This window comes from Ranitomeya variabilis, chromosome 3 (genome assembly GCF_051348905.1).
Source record: "Ranitomeya variabilis isolate aRanVar5 chromosome 3, aRanVar5.hap1, whole genome shotgun sequence".
Lineage (NCBI taxonomy): Eukaryota > Metazoa > Chordata > Amphibia > Anura > Dendrobatidae > Ranitomeya > Ranitomeya variabilis.
Genome location: NC_135234.1, coordinates 498,759,334 through 498,771,406, shown reverse-complemented (window position 1 = coordinate 498,771,406; position 12,073 = coordinate 498,759,334). Strand labels below are relative to the sequence as shown.

The window sequence follows — 12,073 nt, the reverse complement described above, 5'->3', positions numbered from 1 at the left end:
TGTTTGTTTTTTTCTTCTTATTTTACATTCTTTTCTTGTAACAAAGAATAGAATGGGAAATGAAGCCAGGCTGCTTACGTCCTCGCAGCTCCATTCACCTAGATTAGTGCTCAAGAAACGGCATTCTCTGCAGCTGCTTCTGTTTATTCAGGATGTGGAATGTCTCCAGTCATAGCTACTGTTTTGCCTGATTTATTTCATTATTTATCCTTTCTTTCAGTCATGCAAAATAGTTTTTTTGCTGAAAACAATACAAAATAAGACAGTTGGTTCTCTATTATTTTTTTTAATTAAGTTTTTTTTTTTTTCCCCAATAAAAGTAACAGAAAGGAACATGAGACATGTAGTAATATCAAAATATAAAAAGCAAACAGGTTGTCAGCTAGCCAGAGTATCTTACTCTCCTAGCTAAACTCAAACATTTAGAAAACATAAATTTATCAGTCAGTATGAAATAAGCAACAATTAATAAATTAATAATTAATAAAAGAGCCACCTTGTGCAGCAGTAATGCTGCATTCTGACAAGGTGGCTCTTTTAGTTCTGGGTGCTGTAACTAGAGAAATAATCCGTTTTTTAATTTGTCAGAAATACCTGGTCCTCAGTCAAGGAGGCCGGCGTTTCCCCCCTGCTGCAGACGCCACACAGCCGTCACTCACATCTTCTTGGCGCAGGGCGCCGCCTCCTCGCCGCTGTTTTGAAAATAGCCGGCGCCTGCGCTCTTTTTTCCTGCCTGGTGCAGGCGCAGTGAGCGCTGCCCGTCTTTCCTCATATGCAGTCTCAGTGACTGCGCCTGCGCGGCCGCCCTGCCTGTGAATCCCAGCCCCGCAATGTGAATAAATCAGAAGACACTGCGGGGCTGGGATTCACAAGCAGGGCGGCCGCGCAGTCAGCTGGGCTGCATATGAGGAGAGAGGATGGGCAGCGCTCACTGAGCCTGCACCAGGCAGGAGAAAAGAGCTCAGGCGCCAGCTATTTTCAAAACAGCGCTGAGGAGGAGGCGGCGCACTGCGCCAAGAATTGTGTGGCGTCTGCTGCAGGGGGGAAACGCCGGCCTCCTTGACGGAGGACCAGGTATTTCTGACAAATTAAAAAACGGATTATTTCTCTAGTTACAGCACCCAGAACTAAAAGAGCCACCTTGTCAGAATGCAGCATTACTGCTGCACAAGGTGGCTCTTTTAGTTTGAAATGACTGGGGGGGGTGACAGGTTCCCTTTAAGAAGTAACAAAACTTAATGACGAAGCCAAAGAGGGATGGCAGGGGGGGGGGGGTTGGGGGGACTTTTAAAATTAGAGGAGAGCAGGGAGTAAGGCAGAGAGTTTAGGGCTATATGACCTGCTGAGAAGTGAGCGCTTGGAAGGACCAGTGAGAGTTATTGTTAGAATTCATAGACTGATATGCACACATATTCAGGGCATTGCAAATCTTCACAGTAAAAAATTCCATTGATTTGCCATAAACAAAAAGATTGTGCAGAACAGAACATTAGTTCATTTCCAGAACAGTTAAAGGTATTTGTCTGATGCCAGTGGAGATGCAGCCTATTACATGTTTAAGTAATAACTTTGATGGGGCCTTTAAGACATATGTAAAATTAGACATTGGGAATTTAATGGCATTCTCCACTACTAGGACAACCTCTTCTCATTCCTCCTATGTGGTTGCTTTCCCCTAACCTCACTTAAGGTTGTTATGACATGTGAGCCCTGCGCCCTATCAGTGTTAGCAGGAAGTGACTGGGCCAGCTGCAGCTCTGACTTCCTGTTGATTAATTATATGCCTGAAGGCGGGACCAGCGACACCAGCACTGATGGGTGCAGGGCTCTTGTGTCATAACAACCTTATGTAAATGATAGATAAGTAACTTGGCACTCAACTTAGTAAATTGTGATGGTTTTTTATTCAGATGGCAGTCCAAAATTAAACGTTTCGGTCAGACATTAGACCTTCTTCAGTAAACTGCATTGCAAACGTATGACAGAATATCAATAATTGTAAATATACAAAAATAGTCAAAAAGACGATGAGCCAACATGAAACATAAGGATAAACCTCATAATTAATGTGAAAATTGTGATGGATAAGAGGGTAGGAGAGGTGAGGAATAGGTAAGTAACATCTTTTTACATACCCGACTGCTTTAGATATTGAGGATGGAGGATGTCTCTAATTAAGGAGTAGGTCCTAGATTATGGTTTCAAGTGGACCTGTCTGGGAATAGTAGTTGCCCTATAGTGATGATAGAGAGACTGTATAGTACGGTGTACAGTTCAATAAAATGAGCGATGAAATAGAGAATGGTGTACTGACCAGGTATGCCACCAGAGAGGAGTATCGTGTATGGGCCTGGTGTTCCAGGTTTGGAAAAACACTGCAGCTAGATATAGTGTATAAATATGGCTGTTAAAGAACGGAAATACACATAAATATGAGATATATCAGGGTTGTGTAGAAGATCTTACCTAATGTAGATAGCTTGCTGATAACTCAGTATAAGGTTATATGTCCACAAAGGTATAATAGGAAGTGTAAATGCCAAAGGCTGAAAGAAAGCTATGATTCATATGGATATGAAACAAAAATAGGTGTGTATCTTTAAATATAGTAAATGGGTCTTACCATAAAGAGGAACTGTGTAATATATATTATAGCCGCAAGAGCCAGATAATTCAATTGAGTAGTACTGTTATCTGTAAAAAGACCGGATGGCCATCATATAGTAGAATAGAGAAAAACAGAAAAAAATAGAAAAAATATAGAAGAAAAGGCAGAAGCTCACTTACTATTGAAGATATATAGAGGCGTCTAATGAAACGGGCGTGCTAGAATTAACACGTAGCCTGCAATGTAATAGTGTGGAAATAGGTAACGTGACCTTTTAGCATATAGTATATAGTATGCACAGAAGGTGTAGTAGGGTGGAGGAAGGACTTACCCATGTGCGGTGTATAGCTCGTATGCCTCAACGCGGTATCCGCCGCTAGTTGAATGGCATATATGTAGTAAGGCAGGTTTAAATAGCCGTGGGGCGGGACGAACTGTGTGTCCGATAAAGGAAGTGCGTCATAGATAATGACGTGTACTTCCGGTAATCCCGAGCGCTGATTGTTGTCATAGACGCTGACAACAAGCGCCATGTTAGCCATGTGTACCTTACCTAGAACCGGAAGTGTGTGACCGATTGTGGCGCAGACTTCCGGTACATGAATGAGCTGGATGTTGTCATGGATACAGACAACAAGTGCGGTGTTAGGGTAACTCTGTGCACCTCGTGTGGAAGAATTTGGTGGGCGTGGCAAGTGACGCTGCTATAGATAAAGGTGCCTAGCCCAATGTAGCGCTAGCTACCTATTACTATACATAGCATATAGATAGCTATGTGTGCCTAATCTGAGTGCATATGATAGGTATATCTGATATTGTGGCCTCAGATCTGAAAGGAGCGGCGCTGGCCTGTTATGTTATACGTACAGCATAACGGTCTTGAAACCTATTGGACAATGTAATCACAAGAAAATTGTGCTATAGATGGATGATGCAGGAAACGACCTCTATAATGCCATTTTAAAGGGGAAACAAATACATTATGTCAGACCTTAACTTGTGAACTGTATACCTAGGGGAGGGGAAAGAGTAGAGAGCAGTCAGGTAGGGAACAATAGGATAGGGGAGTCCAAGGGAGGGGAGGGGTCAGGAGGTGACTTGCGTGAAGTTGTCAATAAAGGCGACTCTGTAAGAGAGATAAATAAATTAGCATAGCATACATAACAGAGATAATCATCTTCACTTGGTGAGAGAATCATGTTATACATTTATATTTATCAACTAATACTGGCATGAGATGCATTAGATAAAGGCTAGGGGATCATAATCCCTATTCAAGCCTTTCGGTGCTAAGGTCTGTAACTCATGAATCCAGTATGCCTCCCTCTTTTTTAGGAGATCAATTCTGTTTCCTCCCCGTCTGGGGGCCGGGATATGCTCAAGGACCTGGAACTTGAGTTGTGATATGTGGTGTCTCTTGGAGATGAAATGATGTGGGAGTGGCAATAACATATTTTGGCAGCGTATAGTCGACTTGTGTTTAGAGATACGGGATTTGATTGGTTGGGTAGTTTCCCCAATGTACAAAAGACCGCAAGGGCATTTTATGGCATAGACTACAAAAGTGGTGTCACAGGTAGAATAGCATTTTATCTTGTATCTCCTGCCCGAGTGAGGGTGATAGAAATGGTCTCCCCTGATGACATTGTTGCACTGGTTGCAGTGCAGGCACGGGAAAGTGCCATTTTTGGGTTTGTTCAGAAACCGTTGTGAGGTGTCCTGTCTGTTTCCCCCGAAATCTGCTCTGACTAGGGAGTCACGGACATTAGTAGGGCGTTTGTAGCATGGTAAGAAATATTCCTGAAATTCAGGAATGCCCGGGTGTGCTGTGCGTAGTATGTTCCAGTGACGTCTAATCGTGTGATGAAGAATATGTACATACGGGTGATAGACGTGGACGAATGGAACTCTTTTATTGGCAGGTGGGCGCACATTGGTTATGGGATTGATGGCCTCAGTTACTAGGGTAGGGGGATAGCCACGTTCCCTAAATTTGGAATACATCTCATCTGTCCTGACTTTCAGGAGATCGGGTTCGGTAACAATTCTCTGTATTCTCTTGAACTGGGACCGAGGAATTGATTTTTTTGGTGGCGATGGGGTGTTGGCTTTGAAAATGTAGGAGACTATTTCTATCAGTGGGTTTGGTATACAAGTCGGTTTTTAGAACTCCCAGCTCATCCTTCATAACGGTGAAGGTAAGACCTGGCCAAGCCGTGTTAAGTGTATGGAAGAAGAGATCCAAGGTTTGTGGTGTACCAGTCCATAGGCAAAACACGTCATCGATATAACGTTTCCAAAAAGGGCAATGAGCCTGAAATAATGGGTCAGGGTACACGAAACGTTATATCGATGACGTGTTTTGCCTATGGACTGGTACACCACAAACCTTGGATCTCTTCTTCCATACACTTAACACGGCTTGGCCAGGTCTTACCTTCACCGTTATGAAGGATGAGCTGGGAGTTCTAAAAACCGACTTGTATACCAAACCCACTGATAGAAATAGTCTCCTACATTTTCAAAGCCAACACCCCATCGCCACCAAAAAATCAATTCCTCGGTCCCAGTTCAAGAGAATACAGAGAATTGTTACCGAACCCGATCTCCTGAAAGTCAGGACAGATGAGATGTATTCCAAATTTAGGGAACGTGGCTATCCCCCTACCCTACTAACTGAGGCCATCAATCCCATAACCAATGTGCGCCCACCTGCCAATAAAAGAGTTCCATTCGTCCACGTCTATCACCCGTATGTACATATTCTTCATCACACGATTAGACGTCACTGGAACATACTACGCACAGCACACCCGGGCATTCCTGAATTTCAGGAACATTTCTTACCATGCTACAAACGCCCTACTAATGTCCGTGACTCCCTAGTCAGAGCAGATTTCGGGGGAAACAGACAGGACACCTCACAACGGTTTCTGAACAAACCCAAAAATGGCACTTTCCCGTGCCTGCACTGCAACCAGTGCAACAATGTCATCAGGGGAGACCATTTCTATCACCCTCACTCGGGCAGGAGATACAAGATAAAATGCTATTCTACCTGTGACACCACTTTTGTAGTCTATGCCATAAAATGCCCTTGCAGTCTTTTGTACATTGGGGAAACTACCCAACCAATCAAATCCCGTAGCTCTAAACACAAGTCGACTATACGCTGCCAAAATATGTTATTGCCACTCCCACATCATTTCATCTCCAAGAGACACCACATATCACAACTCAAGTTCCAGGTCCTTGAGCATATCCCGGCCCCCAGACGGGGAGGAAACAGAATTGATCTCCTAAAAAAGAGGGAGGCATACTGGATTCATGAGTTACAGACCTTAGCACCGAAAGGCTTGAATAGGGATTATGATCCCCTAGCCTTTATCTAATGCATCTCATGCCAGTATTAGTTGATAAATATAAATGTATAACATGATTCTCTCACCAAGTGAAGATGATTATCTCTGTTATGTATGCTATGCTAATTTATTTATCTCTCTTACAGAGTCGCCTTTATTGACAACTTCACGCAAGTCACCTCCTGACCCCTCCCCTCCCTTGGACTCCCCTATCCTATTGTTCCCTACCTGACTGCTCTCTACTCTTTCCCCTCCCCTAGGTATACAGTTCACAAGTTAAGGTCTGACATAATGTATTTGTTTCCCCTTTAAAATGGCATTATAGAGGTCGTTTCCTGCATCATCCATCTATAGCACAATTTTCTTGTGATTACATTGTCCAATAGGTTTCAAGACCGTTATGCTGTACGTATAACATAACAGGCCAGCGCCGCTCCTTTCAGATCTGAGGCCACAATATCAGATATACCTATCATATGCACTCAGATTAGGCACACATAGCTATCTATATGCTATGTATAGTAATAGGTAGCTAGCGCTACATTGGGCTAGGCACCTTTATCTATAGCAGCGTCACTTGCCACGCCCACCAAATTCTTCCACACGAGGTGCACAGAGTTACCCTAACACCGCACTTGTTGTCTGTATCCATGACAACATCCAGCTCATTCATGTACCGGAAGTCTGCGCCACAATCGGTCACACACTTCCGGTTCTAGGTAAGGTACACATGGCTAACATGGCGCTTGTTGTCAGCGTCTATGACAACAATCAGCGCTCGGGATTACCGGAAGTACACGTCATTATCTATGACGCACTTCCTTTATCGGACACACAGTTCGTCCCGCCCCACGGCTATTTAAACCTGCCTTACTACATATATGCCATTCAACTAGCGGCGGATACCGCGTTGAGGCATACGAGCTATACACCGCACATGGGTAAGTCCTTCCTCCACCCTACTACACCTTCTGTGCATACTATATACTATATGCTAAAAGGGTCACGTTACCTATTTCCACACTATTACATTGCAGGCTACGTGTTAATTCTAGCACGCCCGTTTCATTAGACGCCTCTATATATCTTCAATAGTAAGTGAGCTTCTGCCTTTTCTTCTATATTTTTTCTATTTTTTTCTGTTTTTCTCTATTCTACTATATGATGGCCATCCGGTCTTTTTACAGATAACAGTACTACTCAATTGAATTATCTGGCTCTTGCGGCTATAATATATATTACACAGTTCCTCTTTATGGTAAGACCCATTTACTATATTTAAAGATACACACCTATTTTTGTTTCATATCCATATGAATCATAGCTTTCTTTCAGCCTTTGGCATTTACACTTCCTATTATACCTTTGTGGACATATAACCTTATACTGAGTTATCAGCAAGCTATCTACATTAGGTAAGATCTTCTACACAACCCTGATATATCTCATATTTATGTGTATTTCCGTTCTTTAACAGCCATATTTATACACTATATCTAGCTGCAGTGTTTTTCCAAACCTGGAACACCAGGCCCATACACGATACTCCTCTCTGGTGGCATACCTGGTCAGTACACCATTCTCTATTTCATCGCTCATTTTATTGAACTGTACACCGTACTATACAGTCTCTCTATCATCACTATAGGGCAACTACTATTCCCAGACAGGTCCACTTGAAACCATAATCTAGGACCTACTCCTTAATTAGAGACATCCTCCATCCTCAATATCTAAAGCAGTCGGGTATGTAAAAAGATGTTACTTACCTATTCCTCACCTCTCCTACCCTCTTATCCATCACAATTTTCACATTAATTATGAGGTTTATCCTTATGTTTCATGTTGGCTCATCGTCTTTTTGACTATTTTTGTATATTTACAATTATTGATATTCTGTCATACGTTTGCAATGCAGTTTACTGAAGAAGGTCTAATGTCTGACCGAAACGTTTAATTTTGGACTGCCATCTGAATAAAAAACCATCACAATTTACTAAGTTGAGTGCCAAGTTACTTATCTATCATTTATCTACTGGTGTGGGAAACCTATCTTGTGCACCGATGCAGTTGTGCCACGATATACTTCACTAATAACAACCTTATGTAGTCTCGGGAACGCAAGTGCAGACAAAGCTGAAACGTTGCAGGAGGGGAGTATCAGTGTTTTTATTTTAAAAGCAGCAAACACTGATTGAGAAGGGGTTGTCCTATGAAATACATGTTAAATCAATCACTGGACCACTATATATGGTTGGGAATGAGTTGTGACACCTTTATACCAACACGTGGTTTAAACAGAGTGTTTCAGGTGATGAAACAGGGCTGAAATATGGTACCAATGAATCAAAAATGTAAATGTATTACCTCTCTAGATAGTACAGATGGATGATATGGCTGCCCTAGTCCAAATTGTCTACCAACTTGGCAGTGGTAAAGATCAAGATACCTTGCCAGTGTAGAAGAATACTTATAAATTGTTTTATTATGTTAAACATCCTGTATATTTGAAAGATAGTTGTTTTGGCGTTGGTGGCAAATGTCCAGATTAAGTGAATAGATAGATGGTAGTGGTATAGGAACCAGAGGTGGCCAAATTTTTTAATTAAAAGTAGCTATAATGTATTGAGGGCTGAAGATTAAATCTGAGCCACAAAGTCTCAAAGGGTGATAAGAATTGAAAACTTAAAATGCTGACTGGACCCAGGGTCAGACAATCCTGAGAAAAGACTTTCTGGTAGCACAACAGTTAAAAGAGAGAACGTGAGAGAAGTGTTAGCGATGCCAGTGAGCATTTGGTATTACAAGGGTGTCAATTATGTTTAGTAAACTTTATAGCTTCTATTATAGGGCATTAGTTATGGGGGAGATGTGGGGGTCCAGTGGAAGGAATTGGTTTGGACAAGTTCCAGCCATAGCTGCTTTACTTCACTCTGCTGAAATTAATGTCCATTGATGCCAGGTATCTTGGTCAAGATGCTTGGTAATGTTTAACAATATGGGACATAGGTAAACCACCTCGTAAAGCATGAGCAAATATGACATATTTGGAAAACCTGTGTTGTTCATTAGGCCAAAACCGACCCAAAAAGAGCCATTGGATTTTGTAAAGATTTTTAGGTGGAACTGAGACATATAGCAAATCAAAACTATGAAAAAGCTACAGCAGTAACGTCTGTTTTACACCAGACACGTTGCCAAACAGTAAAGCTGGAAGAGCCCTCCTTTTGGTGATAACTTGTATAAGTTCTCTAAAGAGAGAAATATATATTTCCTTATATACAGTGGAATATTATGGTATACAGAATACTATTGTATACAGTCTTATTACATGTAACTGTGATAGCTAGCTTTCAGGAAAGTCAGTTGGCGAGATATTAAGTTTAACTGCTTTTTTGTTCTTCGTGTTGTCGTTGTTTATATCTACAATTGTTAACCATATTCATCAAAGAGGACAGGGAGGGTAGATAGGGATACTTAGAGAAACAAGGATATAATTAAAAAGAGTGAGATTCTAAATGGCTTTTCCTTCATATTCTTGTTTCTTCCTGTTGCATGTGGAAAACATAGATGAGATGGCATGAGTTAAAGCATTTGTCTTTATGAAAATGTTATTTTTCCATACAGTTGCAAACAAAGCAGTGACTCGCCTTTCTCAGGTTCTCTACCGCTGCTCCTGTCTGTGCTGATAGGCTGCTGTTGGTGTCATTAACAGCGCAAGAGACAGAGGCTGCACTGGGTATCTGGCTATAAAGGGAGGCCGATATAATAAGGTTTAAACGGGAAAAAAGGGATCTGGATAGTTTATTGGGAAGCTTGGGGTTAATAAAGAATAGAGGTGGATTTGGGGTCCAACAGGGGAGAGGAGGGGCAAAGGTGGGGGAGATATAAGGATCAACCATTTTAGGTGCCCATAAGCTAGTGAAAAAGGGAGGGAAATAAGAGAAAGGAGTTAAATCAAAGCTCACATGACTCACAAATACTCCTATGTCATGACTACTGTAGCCAATCATTGAGCTTAGTAGCTATTATATAGACTGCAAGCTTCTGAGCCTGTTGTTTGGCTGCAGTGATCATTTGTGCTGTAAACATGACATCACATTTACAACCAATCAACAAGTAGAGCAGAAGTGGAGAAGCTATTCCAGACCCAAGGACATTTTAGACTGGATAACCCCTTGAACTATCGAATACCTATTGATTTCAGGGAGAGTAAAGCAGTATTATGGCATGTCAAAGCAAGAACATGGTACAGCCTTTTAAAATAAGGGCCCATATTTGTGATCTTGAGGTCAATGGCTTGACCAGTGTAGTCGCTTGCTTGTCTAGGTGAGGGAACACCTACTTATCCATTTCTAATTAACTGAGAGAAGGAAAGTTATTCCACTGCTTGGCTAGCAATTTAGAGAATACTTTAATTTAAGAATTGGCTTAAACTGTCAAGGAGGTCTTTTTCTGCTTAAGGTTGACCATCACAAAAGAGTGGGATATATAGGGAACATTAGCGGTTCCAGTGTATAAAAAAAATTGTTAACGAGATTATTCTACCTACATACCATGGTCTTTCATATAGATAGGGGAAAATATCTGTGTGGCAGGGGTTTTTCCATTAAGAAACAAATTGATCATTTTATATGAATTGATCTAGTGTTGAGGCAGAAAAACACATTGAATGAGCAGGAATAAAGTTTGCAATAAAAATCTCTGCATACCCAAGCAATTTTTTCAAAGTTTTAAATGAAATAGACTATCCCATTCTTAATAGAGTGAAATTAAGAACCTTCCCTCTAAACTCACAGCTGTTTAGTAGTGATGAGCGAATATACTCGTTACTCGAGATTTCCCGAGCACGCTCGGGGGTCCTCCGAGTATTTTTTAGTGCTCGGAGATTTCGTTTTCATCACCTCAGCTGAATGATTTACAGCTATTAGCCAGGCTAAGTACATGTGGGGGTTGCCTGGTTGCTAGGGAATCCCCACATGCACTTCTGCTGGCTAACAGATGTAAATCATTCACCTGCGGCGAAGAAAATTAAATCTCCGAGCACTAAAAAATACTTGGAGGACCCCCGAGCGTGCTCGGGAAATCTCGAGTAACAAGTATATTCGCTCATCACTACTGTTTAGTGAAAAGTGTGTCTTATTGTCTCTCTTATGAAAAGTCAGCTTAGTACAGGTAAGTAATTTTACAGAATGGTTAAGAGTGCTGTCTTGTTGCTATAAATTAGAGGAAATTATTTAATGCAGAGCAGACCTTAAGAAGAGGGTGCTGGTGAAAATCTGCTCTAGAGCATGGAGGTCTACCACAAGCAACTTTCTATGAAAAGTGCACATCTGTATCGTGAATCACTGCTTTGTACAAAGTAGAGTGGTTAACCTCAAAAGTTTTATTCAATTGGAAATATTTGGTTTGATGAAAATTGGTAGGGTTTATCAGCAAAGGTTTATTGCTCCACAAGTTGCAGTCATGTAGCAAGGCCCACTCAGATCTCAATCGTTAGAGGTTCTTGATCAGCTCATGTAGTGAGATGAATCTCTGCTTAATACATTGCTTTGATGTGTCAAAAGAATTAATAGATTTTCATGTGAACCTTCTGAGGGTTTGAATAATAAATGCATTTTTTACACAACTTTTTTCACATATAAAGCAAATTGAAGAGGATTAGTCACCAAGTCAAAAGTGGGTAGAATTTGTTATGTTATTCCAGTTTATTTATTTTTTTAATCTACCGTACAGTTGCGGAGAAATGGGCCTTTTTATTTAGTGCTAATTTTTATAGTCTTTACAAGGGGGTGCTCACAGAGTAATTTTGGAGAGCTGCCTAACATGAACCCAGATCCTGTGAGCAACATTCCATTTTGTAAGCTAAAAAAAGTGTGTGTGTGTATATATAATCTACTATATAATTGTCTAAGGGTACTTCCGTCTGTCCTTCTGTCTGTCTGTCGCAGTTATTCGTTCGCTGATTGGTCTCGCCAGCTGCCTCTCATGGCTGCCGCGACCAATCAGCGACGCGCACAGTCCGGAAGAAAATGGCCGCTCCTTACTCCCCTCACTCACTGCCCGGCGCCCGCATACACCCCTCCGCTCACCGCTCACACAG

General features: G+C 41.5%; 1 protein-coding gene across 7 annotated transcripts in view; it reads left to right on the top strand.

The window, feature by feature from the left end:
- The window catches only part of MSI2 (musashi RNA binding protein 2), an 894,813-nt gene that overhangs the window by 752,130 nt on the left and 130,610 nt on the right, over nucleotides 1-12,073 (top strand). The window lies entirely within an intron of this gene.